The sequence below is a fragment of the Protopterus annectens genome, chromosome 1.part2, assembly GCF_019279795.1.
Source record: "Protopterus annectens isolate FY-2018-M chromosome 1.part2, PAN1.0, whole genome shotgun sequence".
NCBI classification, from domain to species: Eukaryota; Metazoa; Chordata; order Ceratodontiformes; family Protopteridae; genus Protopterus; species Protopterus annectens.
In genome coordinates this window covers 565,098,417-565,111,972 of record NC_056727.1, presented here as the reverse complement: position 1 = coordinate 565,111,972, position 13,556 = coordinate 565,098,417, and the positions used below count along the sequence as shown (strand labels likewise).

The following is a 13,556-nucleotide window of genomic DNA, read 5'->3' as shown; positions in this document are numbered from 1 at the left end:
GCACTCACATCTGCTGCTAGTCTGAACGTGTCTCACACCACTTGCTGAGAGATTTGCTTTCATAGGATATGTAACACTGGCTGATCTAGTGAATCATAATGTATTCATCTTGACTCTGTTTTCCAGTCTATAAACAGTATATGTTTTTCATTGTTTTTCTTTAGTCTGGGTGGATGAATCTGTCATGCCAGCCCTACCCTTACAACCGTGTTCTGGTAACGGTAAAGCAGAGCACATACTTTGTACATTCTTCCTAGGCATGTAGCTCTGGAGACCACCGAGAGGTGAGAATAGCCCAGTTTACCAAGGGCACTGTCTTGGTAAGTGACATGCTCACAGTCACACAATATGTAAATAGGAGCCAAGGGCTTCAAACCCTGCACTACAGGAAGCAGCTTGTCAACAACTCATAGTATTAAACCTCTGTACTGCCAGACTCTGCTGTTTCTCATGTAGACCAGTATATCAGTCAGTAGGGAACCACTCAGCATAACTGCTGTCATAGAGGGTTGATAGGACAGTAAAATCTCTGTCACTGTCAGGAGGAGGTTGTCACGTGAATGGGAGTTCTGGTTTGGATAACATATATTGAAACATGACAAACATCACAAAAGCAGATCTACAGTTACTTAGTGTACTCTAAACTGCAGCTTTTTGTATATTTGTTTAAAGACTTAAAATAATGCCATTTAAAAATAACAATAAAAGTAATTAGAAACTGTTGCAGTTACTAAAACATGCATTTTTAATTGATGCATTTTTACAAGCACCTTCTTTAACAAGTTTAGTTTCTTTCCCATTGTGTTTCACTGTGTTAAATGACAGCACTTCCTGAAGAGGCTTGGGATAGAGTTTTTTTTATTATTTTAATCTGTTTTTGAATGGTTTGCTCCTCAGGTCAGAAAGTGATATCTGTTAAGTCACCAAAATCATCACAGAAGTGATATTATAATAAACAATGATCAGAAACACATAAATAAATGACAAATAAGGAATTTTACCTTTATAATTTAAGATTAACATATTAAACAGAAGTCAGATTGGTGTCACTCAGCTAGATGTGATGAAAACCACTACTACCTGATAATGAAGCAAGGTACTGTCATTTAAGAAGTTTAGTAAAAGCTGTTTCACTCAGAAGCAGCATTTGTTTAGTATGACCTGTGTAATTGCAGCTAAAATTTCAGAGTAGTCATATAAAATATCCAGGTTCTTTCTTGCCTTAGTTGTAACTTAACTGATGAAGATATTTTACTTAATGTGTTACAGTTTTCTGTGATACTCAGAGAGGGATATGCAGTTCCAGTAAAAGGTCAAAGATACATTGCACATAATTTTTTATGATGAAGATAGTACTGAATAATCTTTGTCAGATGGTAAAAGGACTGTTGTACAAGTTAATGCTAGCTGTCACTTCTGTATTTCAAAGCTAGTTTAGCTATCCAACAGGTAAAGGTTTACAGCAAATATTTATGTATAGTGTTACCACCTAGTTTAGCTATCCAACAGGTAAAGGTTTACAGCAAATATTTCTGTATAGTGTTACCACCTTTTCATACACCCTACCTAGGACATTTCTTTGCAATATAAGATTTTGTAAGACAGGTCACACCCTCAGTCAATGAAAATTATCTTATGTTGACTTTATACTCATTAAGACATTATAGATCTGTAATTGTTTCTAGGGGTTTCTATCCCATTAAGGTATTATTGCAGCAGCACAATTATTGTTTAACACAAAGTTCAAACATTTGTGTATATTTTTTTACTATAATACAAGAACATTTGCTACTTATTCATGTTTTGCTCTATGGATACAGCTGCCCAAATCAGGAATGTACTACAATAGGCAAATGTAGAAACCCTGCAATCTGTAGCCCCATTCATATAAGGGAGCTTTAAAAAGCATTTCCATAAACTGTTTTCATGGAGAGCTATATAAACATTACCATACCCTGTTTAACTTATTGGTAAGGTTTGTAGTACTTCATTGCATAGATAACGGTGTCTTTGTGAAATACCATATCTCATTTTCATGATAGAGCCTGGCAGCAGTGACTGTCTTACAGCTGCAAATTCAGTGATGTGTTCAGGTATTTATTAGAACTGAATACTGAATACTTAATACTTGCAGATTTTATATTAACATAATGACTTCAGATCTGATATAGCACAATTTTCCCAGCACCAGGTAAAGGCATTGTTATAATCACAGGACTTGCCAGAGGGTCAGTGGGACCATGGCAGGGAAGGATCTGTCATTTCATGTTGTCATCTTTATACCGCTCTGTATCCCATCATTAAATGGGCTTTGCACAATCTATAAATCACATCTAGAAAGATCAGTCTGTACATATATCGTCAGTGGAGTAAGTGCATCCGTGCTGTGGTGAGATAATGGTTACCCACTTAATTGGTAAAAGCCTCCTTTTGTCAGGAGTGTGTGCTGTCATTCATACTTTATTGTGCACCTTTTATGTGTTATAACAGCTTTTTATACATTCATACTGATCACTGAGACAAGTAAATATGCTTTTTATCTAGTCAAGTCAGGCTACAATGACAGACATACATTCATACTTTATTTCTTACACTAACTGAAAATTACTTACAAAGAAAATTTTAAAAGCCTCAGCAATAAAAAAACAATACTTTCTTTCTAATGAAGAATACAGTGTATCCTCACAGGAGAAAAATGCTAATAATTGCAGTACCCCCTGTTTTCTGTGAGTGGCGTATGCTTCCTTCAGCATTTATGCAGCACAGAAACCTGAGCTGTTTGTACGCTGAGCTGGCTGTGGAACTGCTTGTGGGCATTTGCTTCATGTCTGTACTGGTTTGACATAACTCACAGTGGAGCCTCTTATCAGGACTTTAAGCATAAACTGGAACACTGGACAATTTCTCTCTTAATTCTTCTAGACCTATGACAGTTTCCTGACTTTTCTGTGATAGCCATTCTTCAATAAACGCAAGAAACAATCTGAGTCCCATTTTTATGCATTTTATTGTTCTGTTTTATTGTTGTTAGATGCTCACAGAACCATGCTTTCTAATCAGGTAGTATCGAGTTCCACACTATTTCCAGGTGGTACGGTCTTCACTAAATACCATGGCATTCGTATTTGTTAATTTTACAGATAGCAAATAAACCTACTTCACTAAAAATATTTTTAAGATACATCCTAATCAAGCAAAACTCTAAGCCATATCTGTCAGTAATCTCATCTTGTTCCGTTGATCAAAGACCACATCAAAGACATGTTTTATTTATTCTTTTAAATAAAGTTAGCTGCTTCTGAAAGCATTTATTCCCCTGAAATACATGATGCTTTACAATATAAACAATAGACCAGTATCTGATAGTCTCCCAATAATCACTTTGCAGCTACTTATTTTTAATTAACATCAGTAGTACAATTAACCAAAATATCAGCACTCTTATCTTTTCAATAATATGCTGTACTTACATTGTTATGCTGTGTGCTTGTCCTCTGTTAAACGAAACGGTGTCTCCACGTTTCTCTGCTCTTCTTTTCTTTTTAGCACTTGCCTAAACTCCAAGCCACATTATTATAAGTCCCAGAATAAGTGGTAAGGGAGGCTGGGGTTCGTTCTCTTCCAAAATCAGCTTCAGAGCAAATCAGACATTCCCATTAAGTGCTCACTGTGAAAGGCACACAGAAAACTTCCCTCATTGATCTAGGCTGAGATTTAGGCGGGTCTGCACTAATTTCCACTCCCTCCCTGCCTCTTTTACAAGAGAGCCTTGGATCAATGGTATAGCTAACAACCCAGGTCTACCAGCAGGAACACAGTTTTTACAAGCAGAAACTGAACAGGATGCATTGTGCATCAACAGTGCAGGGACTGATTACTGTGCTGTCAACTGTTCTTGTTAAAAATGTATAAGTGATATAAAATGAAAGCATGAGGGAAAGCTATAAAGCCAGAAAAGCTTAGAAAGACTCAGTTCTAGATGTGTTTCCAGTGTTGTTCTTTTTACATAAAGACAGACTGATACATAAAATAGTTATGTACTTGCTTAAATTGATGCAGCTGGATTTGAACATTGTTCCCAGTTCTGTCCAAGTATGCATTAGATTATACATAATATCTGAAGAAGTCTACAACATGCATTTAAAATGTAATCCCTGAACAATTTCAGTGAAAGACACCATAGCTTCATACTTTTGAATGGTGATTATATTACATAAAATTAATCTTTATTGTAGTTCTTTTCTAGATAGAGAAAGCCAGAAGGGCTGGGGGGTGGGGGTGAAGAAGCAACAGTAAGAGGATTTACTGGCAAAGATAATCCTTAGTTTTCTTAAATCTTGTGTTTTACAGCTTAGTAAGTCCAACCCAGTGAATAATTTTGGCAGCTCACCTGAATCTGGAGTCCAGTTAGAGTACAGCAGTATATTTTTAAAGGGAACATATGAAGTTCAGTTCCACTTAAAGCAAGAATAACAACAGACTGTGTATACTTGTGTTTTGTGTGTACACGGAGAGAATATTTCTTAGTAGCAGGACACACATCATTCAGTGCATTTTTTTATATTCCTTAACTGGCACTGGACATTACACCATAGCTTACAATGAGATTTGTCTTGTTCTTAGTGAATCAAAAAGACCTGAATGAGTAGAAAAGGTCAGGAATTTCTAGCATGAAGTAAACAGCAAGATTCAAGAATCAGTGAATCAAAGAAACAGCCTCAGAATGAGATATGGCTGGTGAAATAGTATAGGAGATTGTAGGCACAGAGACATATGTGACACGATAGGAGGGCACTGCAATGGAGACGAGAAAATGAGTATCATGCTACGTACCAACACAGCAGAGCAGTACTGCCAATATCCAGTGATGCGGTGGAATGAGGTAGGAAATGTGCCAGCATGACTGTGCTGGTACAGTCAGCTCCACCATGTAGAAATGCAATCACTCAGAACAACTGAATGAGAATGACAAAAAAGCTGTACTGGATGTACAAATGAGACAAACAGTACAGTGCAGCAAAGTATGATGGGAGAAAAAACCTGTTACCTGACAATACACAGTGACACAATGAGGATGTTTTGTATTCATGAATAAATAGAGGGGAAGGTACCAATTTGGGAAGGCCGGAGGGAGATAGAGAGATGATTGATGAGAAGATGGCAGTTGAGGAAGTGAAAGGATGCACACAAATATGAAGGAGGGTAAGGCACAAAGATAGCATTTTTATTGTTTAATTTATTAATTTGTTAACCTTTTAAGTTAATTGGTCACAGTGGGCTATCGTCAGCCATCATCCAAAATAGAAGGACAAGGGTAAATTCAATATAGGATAATAGCTGAGACAAACTATCAACCTGTATGTGTTTTGAGGGTTGGGGGATACTAGAGTACTCGGAAAAAAACACAAATACACATATAAGGAGAATATGCAAACTCTACCAAGATAATGAACAGGGGTTCAGGATTAAACCCTGGTCCTGGAGCTGTAAGGCAAAGATGTTAACCACTGAGCCACATGCCATTTCACCTGGGATTGTAAAAGTGCTGCTAAGATTGTAGTTAAACTTCTGACAGAAATGTATAACAGGGCCCTTAGGGAAGAAGAGGTGATGGTCCTTGGAAATTGGAGAGCAGCAGCAGAATTAGCCAATGACAAAAAAAAAAAGAAAAGACATCAACAAGCAATAAATCTGAACTTCAAGGACTGACAACGTGAAGAAGATTATCCTGAAATTAAAACAGACAAGATTCCTAGGGAAAAACGGGTTATTCAGTGAATTCCTGCATGGACTCACAGCAGGAAGAGCCTGTCACACAATCCTGATCTACTTCTATGTCTGTGTCACCAAGGAGATGAACAGAGGCAATCATGAAATAATCTATCAGAACTGCAGCAAAGTCTTGCACTTAGTTTCACAGCAAATGCTCCTCACAAAGGTGGGGGGAACAGGAGTAGGTAACAAACTAGGTGGATGGGTGATGTTAGATAACTGGGAATAGCAGGTGAGAGACAGAGGGAAGCTTACAGAGGGTTATTGTAACATAGATAGTGCACTCCAGGTGTTGTTCTTGGGTTAGGCTCTGTTTATTATGTTATTCTGAAAGGGCAAGAAAAAACAAATCAGTCTTTTTGGTGATAAAACCAAGGTTGGAAGGATTGTATCAGATTGGAAAACCCTGAAGAGAGACCTAAAAAGATTATCTACATTGTCAAGGAAAGGGTGACTTCAGTTCGTGCTTTCCAAGTACATGGTGCTGCACCCGGGGAACAATATGTAAGGGAATGTACATTTAAGTGGATGGGTCATATTAAAAACATCCAGAACAAGAAAAGGACTTGGAACTTCTCACTGCAAAAAAACTATACCACAAAGTACTAGGTGAGTGGGTGGTAACAAAAACAAGTCAAAAGCTAGGGAATCCAGAAATAAGAATGAGATATGGTCCCCTTTATCAGGCAATGGATGGGTCACAGCCAGAGTAGTGTTGTGTGCACATCTGGATGCCACAGAGAGAAACAGAGGTCCCAGTGCTGGAGAAGGGACAGATGGAGATGACGGATGGTAAAGGAAAAGATCATAACACAGGTGGGAGACTAGTGTACCCCAAACTTTTTTTTTTAATTAGAAAAAAATTGAGACAGAGGGACATCATTTCAGAATATAACTAAGTAAAGGAACAATGAGATAATCATATTGGAAGGATGGAAGGAGGGACAATGTAGGAAAGAGAGAAATGACTGTCAGATCAAGGAAACATCTTTTACTTTGGATATTAAAAACTATTTTTTCATGGAGAAGGTAATGGGCAAGTAACATCAATTGTCAGAATGGGTGGTAGAAGATAAGATGACCAAGGCTTATTTAAAATAAATGTCTGCATTCCTGTCGACATAGGATGAAGTGCGAGGGGTAGCTGCCTTGTGCTAGCTAAAACACCAAAGCAGAATAGATAGAGCATAATCCACTCCTACTGCCACATACCTATAAACTGTCCAGATTTTTGCCTCATATTTTTGGCCTGTTTCTCTTAAAATTTGTGGTCTTACAGTAAATCACTGTGGATTGAAGTCACTAAATAATGTCACACATTTTAGTTTTTGACTTTATATCCTTTAGAAAAATGCATGCTAACATTAAACCTATTACTCTAGCAATTTTCTAACTTTATAAGAGTGATTTTTTGAAATCTGTACCTATTTTTGGGCCTTTGTCTGCATGCCATTTAGGGTTTATCCAGATTTCTTGTACTAAAAGGTTAAGAGGCATGTACTGCATTATTATAGTTCTGTAATATAATGTAAAACCTGCACTCTTTCAGTGCATACTGAGGGGCTAAACTATCCAAAATTGCAAGACACATATAAATAGTTTGCAAAATCAGTGAGCAGCCATCTGTACCTCCAGGTTCCATGCAAGTAATAGCAGAAACAGACTAGATACTGGTCAGCGGTGCAAGCAGTTTGGATTCTAAGGCAGAAGTACACAAGTTCATAAGATGCAGGAACATGCAAAAGAAATGAATTCCCAGTCCAGTACAGATTTTAGAATGGACTAGTAAAGCAAAGAGGAAGGTGGGAAGGGAAAGCATTCCCAGGTACTCTGCTGTGCAAGCTCTTACATAAAACATGTGCAGAAACATGCATATCCAAATGCTGCATATTTTTGGATGGAAGTGTTTGTCTCCAAGTTTCTGATGACCGTCAAACCTCCCCCACACCTACCCTACTAGCTCACTCATTTCTCTTGGTGGTCAGAAACCAGCTGCCCATTCAGTCCTTCTTGGGGTAATTGGTGAGCAGCATAAACTGTATTATCATCCTTTCTGAAAATGGGGGAGTTACAGCTGAGGCCCTATTATTTCCCCTCTGCATGCATGTGGGTTCCCATCTACTTGGTGAGCTTTTATAAGTCTGTGTTTAGGGTTATCATGTCCTGCTGGGTTTCCCTCATTGCTTGCTGCACCTGTCTGCAGTAGCATTTGCACAGCTGACTGGCTCAACAGGGATCTACAACAGAAGGACGTTAAAGCACAGAGATAAAATGGATATCTCACACACACATGCATCATCATGAAATACATGTGGAGAAATGTACAGGGAAAGTAAAGGTAACACAGGAGGTAGGCAACAGAGGAGCTTGTGGGACGAAGAGGCGTTAGAGAGCCATGGGGATCTTACTGATAGTCACATATATGTAGACATGTGAACCAGTGAGCATATGCAGAAAGGATATTATAAGCCACGTCTGTGGTATCAGTAGGTCAGTACTAACACAGTGATTAGTGATGCAGGCCAAGTCACAGTGTTGTGCAGTGAGGAAACTGCAGATGTTGCAGACGTGTGAACCACTATGGCATGGGATTGCACAGAACAACAAAACCATTACTGTGGAAAAATGTGTCAGCAAACACAATAGTATTACAGATGAAGGGGCATTAAAGAATTGTACACATCACACTCATTTGTAAGCTATGCACATTTAGTAATGTCATTTAATACATGTTGTAGTTTAGATTGCATTATTTTCCCTCTCTTTCAAGCTTATGAGCAAGGAAAATGAGACCATGGGCAGTAAACCTACACACTACAGTAGAATCAAAGGCATGCCCATTAAACACTGCATGTGCCCCCTAAAGCACTCCAGCTAGGCCAATGTATTTTGTGTACAATGACCATGAGGGTCACAGGACATAACTATATGTCATGTAGTAATCTGCAGCCAATGGAGCATGGCAGGCCTATATGTGATGATACAGGCATGCCTGCACCTGCAACTAGACATGTCAAATGAACATGCTCAATTTTGAAAACACCACAAATGGGTCCCTGTCACAACACCAAGACCCAATGTTGTGAGTCTTGCAATTGCGAAAAAGAAACCTTGATTTCACCAGTTAAACAGGAAATTATCCAGCCCACTGGTTCACACATTTTTGTAGAAGGGTGAGTCATTCTGTATCCCCTGACATGATACACACCCTTCAATAACTATACACACACACACACACACACACACACATATATATATATATATATATATATATATGTGTGTGTGTGTGTGTGTGTGGGTCTAGGACTCTTGCACGAACGCACTTTTCACCGAATTGCTAATGGGCGGGCACTTTTCACTGAAGTAGCATTTTCGCATAAGTATGCCTGTTGTGCCGGTCGTACTAAGGTGCAGATAAGGGAAAATTCCCTTTTCCCCACTGTAGTGCGATTTCTGAGTGAGAATATTAAAGTAGGGTGTGTGGGGGTGCAGGGGGTAAAGCCTCCCTGCATAAAAGTAGATTTAATGTTTTTTTTTTTTTTTTAACACACTTTAGCGAAAGCACTTTTTCAGTGAAATTGCTTTTGTTAAAGTGTGTTTGGTGATAGTGGATTCGGACTGCTGAAGTTTCGTTCAACAGTCCTAGATCCATATATATATATATATATATATATATATATATATATATATATATGATATACTACCCCTGAGACCATTGCACCTTGGAGTAAGGGAATACATTGAATCACCACCACCTCTGACTTTGTATATAGTTTCCTGCATTCACTATAGTAGGTCTCATAATTCTAAAGTTTGCAATCACATCCTTTGGAATTACAGGAGGACTCATATAACATGTGTTATAATGGTCATATTTCTCATCCTCTGAGGATTAAAAATCATAACACTTACTTTTAAAATCATAACACAGGGTCAAAAAGAGCAGTCAGTACGTCTTCATTTTTTTTTACAAAAGAAAAGAAGGTCTTTAGGAAATAAACCACAATAAAGTTAGTGTTAAGAAAAGTGGACAGTATTAGTTTAGTTATTTAATAACCTGCGTAGTCTTAAACACTCCGGGAAAAGTTTTAACTTATGAAGAAGATCATCAAATCTAGAAAGAGCAATTCAAAACCTGACAACAAAAATGGTAGTTCTCTGCTTAATTCATTGCAGTTGAGTGATTTGATATTGCTTATCACATCACATGCATGAAGATTAACAGCAGTTTAGACCATGCTGCAGTCTTAACACTTGAAAAACATATAGTGTAGTTCCTGCAAAGCAACAGAAGCTTACACCTCAGTTTTGCTGTAACAAGGGGTTACTCCAAATAACAGGAAGCTATACCTGTAAAGCATATGAAGGATTTGGGATCTCTCGCTCAAAACTAGCCACACACTGAGTGAGCCTATACAAGAGGTCTGACCATCTCCTCTTTGCCTCTGTAAATTATTTTCATTCCTATGTATTTCAATTCTTTGGGCCAGCCTGTCAGAATATGTATGCTGATACATGCATCCACTTAGATGTAATATCCTCCCTGTCCTTGTGCCATGGTTATATATCTCTGGCATAGCCTATGTACACAAGGCTGTAATTTCTTTGGTTTTACAAGGCAGTGGATGTGGTACCGATTTGTACTTTATGAATACACCTCTTGATGTCACTTATCCTAGAGTGAGATGGGTATACGTGTGAATTGTGCATTTCTGGTCATTAAAACCAACACAGCCTTCTGATTATTACTACCATGTTAGTCAGAATGTATTGTCTGTGTGCATGTGTTTGGAGTGTTGCATGAGTTACAAATGATTTGTGTGCCTTTCCCTTTTTCAGTTATGCCACTTTTTAGTGCATTCTATACCTTTTTTAGATCTTTCCTTAAAGGTTCATTGGTTCATAGGTTCATAGATAAGGACTAGACAATCGGTCTGCAGACCATTACAGGCCTAGCTAAAAAACTATTCAGGAGTTACATCTAGCCTCAAGGAGGGCATGACAAGGGACTCGGGACAATTTAAGGCTGCCCATCAAATTATCAAGGTTTACCTTGAAGGTGGCAAGGATGCTACTCCACTTGATATGTGTGGAAGTTTTTTCCACAGCTGAGGAATATGTTGGGATATAAATCTATCATGCAAAATGTCTTATTTATCTGCTATTGAAGGTTTTGTTCCTTTATCTGAGTATTTGCAGTACTATTAGTTCAGCAAAGGAACAGGTCAGATAGGTTTGGATCTCTGAAGGTTCATTGTATTCAATAATGAGTCTGATAAAATGCAAATGAAGAAGAATTAGAACTTCCTTGGATCTAGTGGAGAAGCCGTAGGAAATTAGATGAACCAGATGAAAAGCTGTCTAAACTACTACAGAGACATGATGGTCAAATGATAAGGAATTATTTATTTATTTAATTAATTTATTTTACATTTGTTTACCGGGAGAGTCCAACTGGGCAATAAGCCCATTTACAGTGGAGGCCCAGGGTCTGCTACTAATTTTTTGAGTTTTAAATCCACCTATTCCATTACTAATATTCATTTTTTAGATATTAATATTTTTATACAAGTTGAGTAGTTAGGTACTAGGATTTATAGAAAAAATGTGGAAACATGCTTGTAGTATGGAACTGACTCATATTTATAGTGGTATAGTACGCAGCCAATTTTTAAGTGCTAGTAGACTTAATACCAAGGATGTTGATTATGTATTAATAGTAATAAGAATAGAATTATACATGAAAGAGTTCATGTAGCCAGTCCTTATTTTTCTGAAGACTCAACTAGTAGAATACGGACTAGGCATCCAGCTATTAAATCACAAATTAAATATCAGACTACGTATAATACTCATACCAATAAAATTAATGATGCCATCAAAGCAAATTGGTCTATTTTATGCTCTTCCAGTAATATTAAAGAAATTATAAATCGACATCCTAATTTTGTATACAAGAGAGAGAGAAACTTAAGGCAGCAACTTTGTTTCAAAGACTTCAGTTTTTTATCTAATATCGATATAGTAACAAAAGGCGCTGCCCCGTTATGACTGTCAGTTTTGTAGCTATATAAATAAGAACAATGAATTTAAACATCCTATTACTATATAATAAAATTTTTACTTTTTGAAGTTTTGCTACTTGCATAACTAAAATGTGATTTATTACTTGTGAAATGTGTGCCTGTTTTTATGTAAGAAAAATAGAATGTTAAAAGAATGGATTACACAGCATTTATCAGATATGCATAGAAAGATTGAAAGTATTGCCTTAGCTAAACACATCTTGAAAACCAATGATAGTCATCAGTTTTCCTTTAGAGTGATTAGCGTTATAAATAAGAATGATAGGGGAGGTGATACCGTTTTAAATACTGAATACACTGGCTGATATGTATCCAAGACCAAATGATACTGTTAATATTAAGCCTGTTTTAAAGAGGTCTTTAATTGGTTAATAAACATTTAATTATTTTATTGTTCAATTAGGCAGCAATTTAATTGATGTCACATTTGATGTTTTAATTACTTTTACTATGATATGTAAGAAGCAACCGTGTCAATAATTGTTGTTACCAGTATTGATAAAGGGTTGCGCAAATAAATATTTTTTACACTGTTTCTAACCATTTTAAGTTCCATTGTTTTGTATTTCCTTGGATTTGTATTGGAAGTTATTGCTTCTAGAGACTAGTTTGTTCATTTATTTAATCCAGTGGTATGGAGATGGCCTACTTTTCACAAACTCCACTTGTGATTCTCCGACTTCCTTCAGTAAAAAGGCATCTGATCTAATTAAATGTAATCCAGCTATTATTTTATTTTCACTGTTATGTAAAGAAATGGGCCTGTAGTTTTCTAGGTTCTTCTTCCATCCCTTACCCTTTTATAACACCACCATCTTTACCTGAGATGTGGACTCCAGCATCCCCCTTCTTCCCTACTTAGTTAAATAGTTTCACTATATAATCCCCCTCAATAGTAGGCTCAACAATTTATTATAGTCATTTAAGAAATCATCAGGTCCTCCTGCTTTTTTTATATATCTATTTCCTGCTATGTATCTATTTGCTGCTTTGACCTCAACTGCACTAATTGCTTTATGCTTCATATCCTTGTCCATCTCTTTTAAGTCTGGACTCCTTACCATTTTTCAAACTCTGCTCTCCCCCCATAAGTCATATTTATAAAGTTTCTCATAGAATTTCTGAAATCCTTCATTTATTTCTGTGGTCTTGGTAACTCTCCTGTCTTCTTCCACTTCATTTCCTGCTGTTCATGCTCTTTTCCTTAAATCTTTGAGCTTATTTATGTATTAATAGCTTAGTATCTGTTTAGTTACGTTTCTTAATCTTCGGTGAGCACTGATCGACATAGACCTTTATTCACACTTAGCCCTCGGGCACTGTCTAGTTAAGTGACTTACTCAGAGTTGTGCAATAAGCAAATGGAAGCTGTTGGATTCTAGCCATGGACTATATTCCTCCATATTCTTCCTCTTGTCACCATTCTCTCATGTTTTTCCTTTCTGTAACTCCTCCATTTCTCCTGCATTTCTTTTAATTATGTGCATCTTACCTAGTAACACCTCCATTAATTAATCTGTAAAACTGAAGCAAAAAGGGGCATATAAAAACTGAAACAGCAAAGCCCAGCAACCAACAGCACTGGAGCCAGTTAACAAACAAGTGAACACGAACTAGTAATTAAGCGCGTTCGTTCTTTTACTTTTAGAACTTCATCAGAATAAATGTACATAATCAAATTAATTTATACATATTTAA

At 37.1% G+C, this 13,556-nt stretch overlaps 1 protein-coding gene across 2 annotated transcripts in view; it reads right to left on the bottom strand.

The window, feature by feature from the left end:
- Positions 1 to 3,703, bottom strand: part of VIT (vitrin) — a 1,072,224-nt gene extending 1,068,521 nt beyond the window's left edge. The window contains exon 1 of one of the 2 annotated variants that reach the window (XM_044057778.1): positions 3,471 to 3,703. The gene's annotated coding sequence lies outside the window, so the exon portion shown is untranslated. The remainder of the gene's footprint in view (positions 1 to 3,470) is intronic. The other variant, XM_044057780.1, reaches the window with a different exon arrangement.
- Positions 3,704 to 13,556: the final 9,853 nt, after the last annotated feature.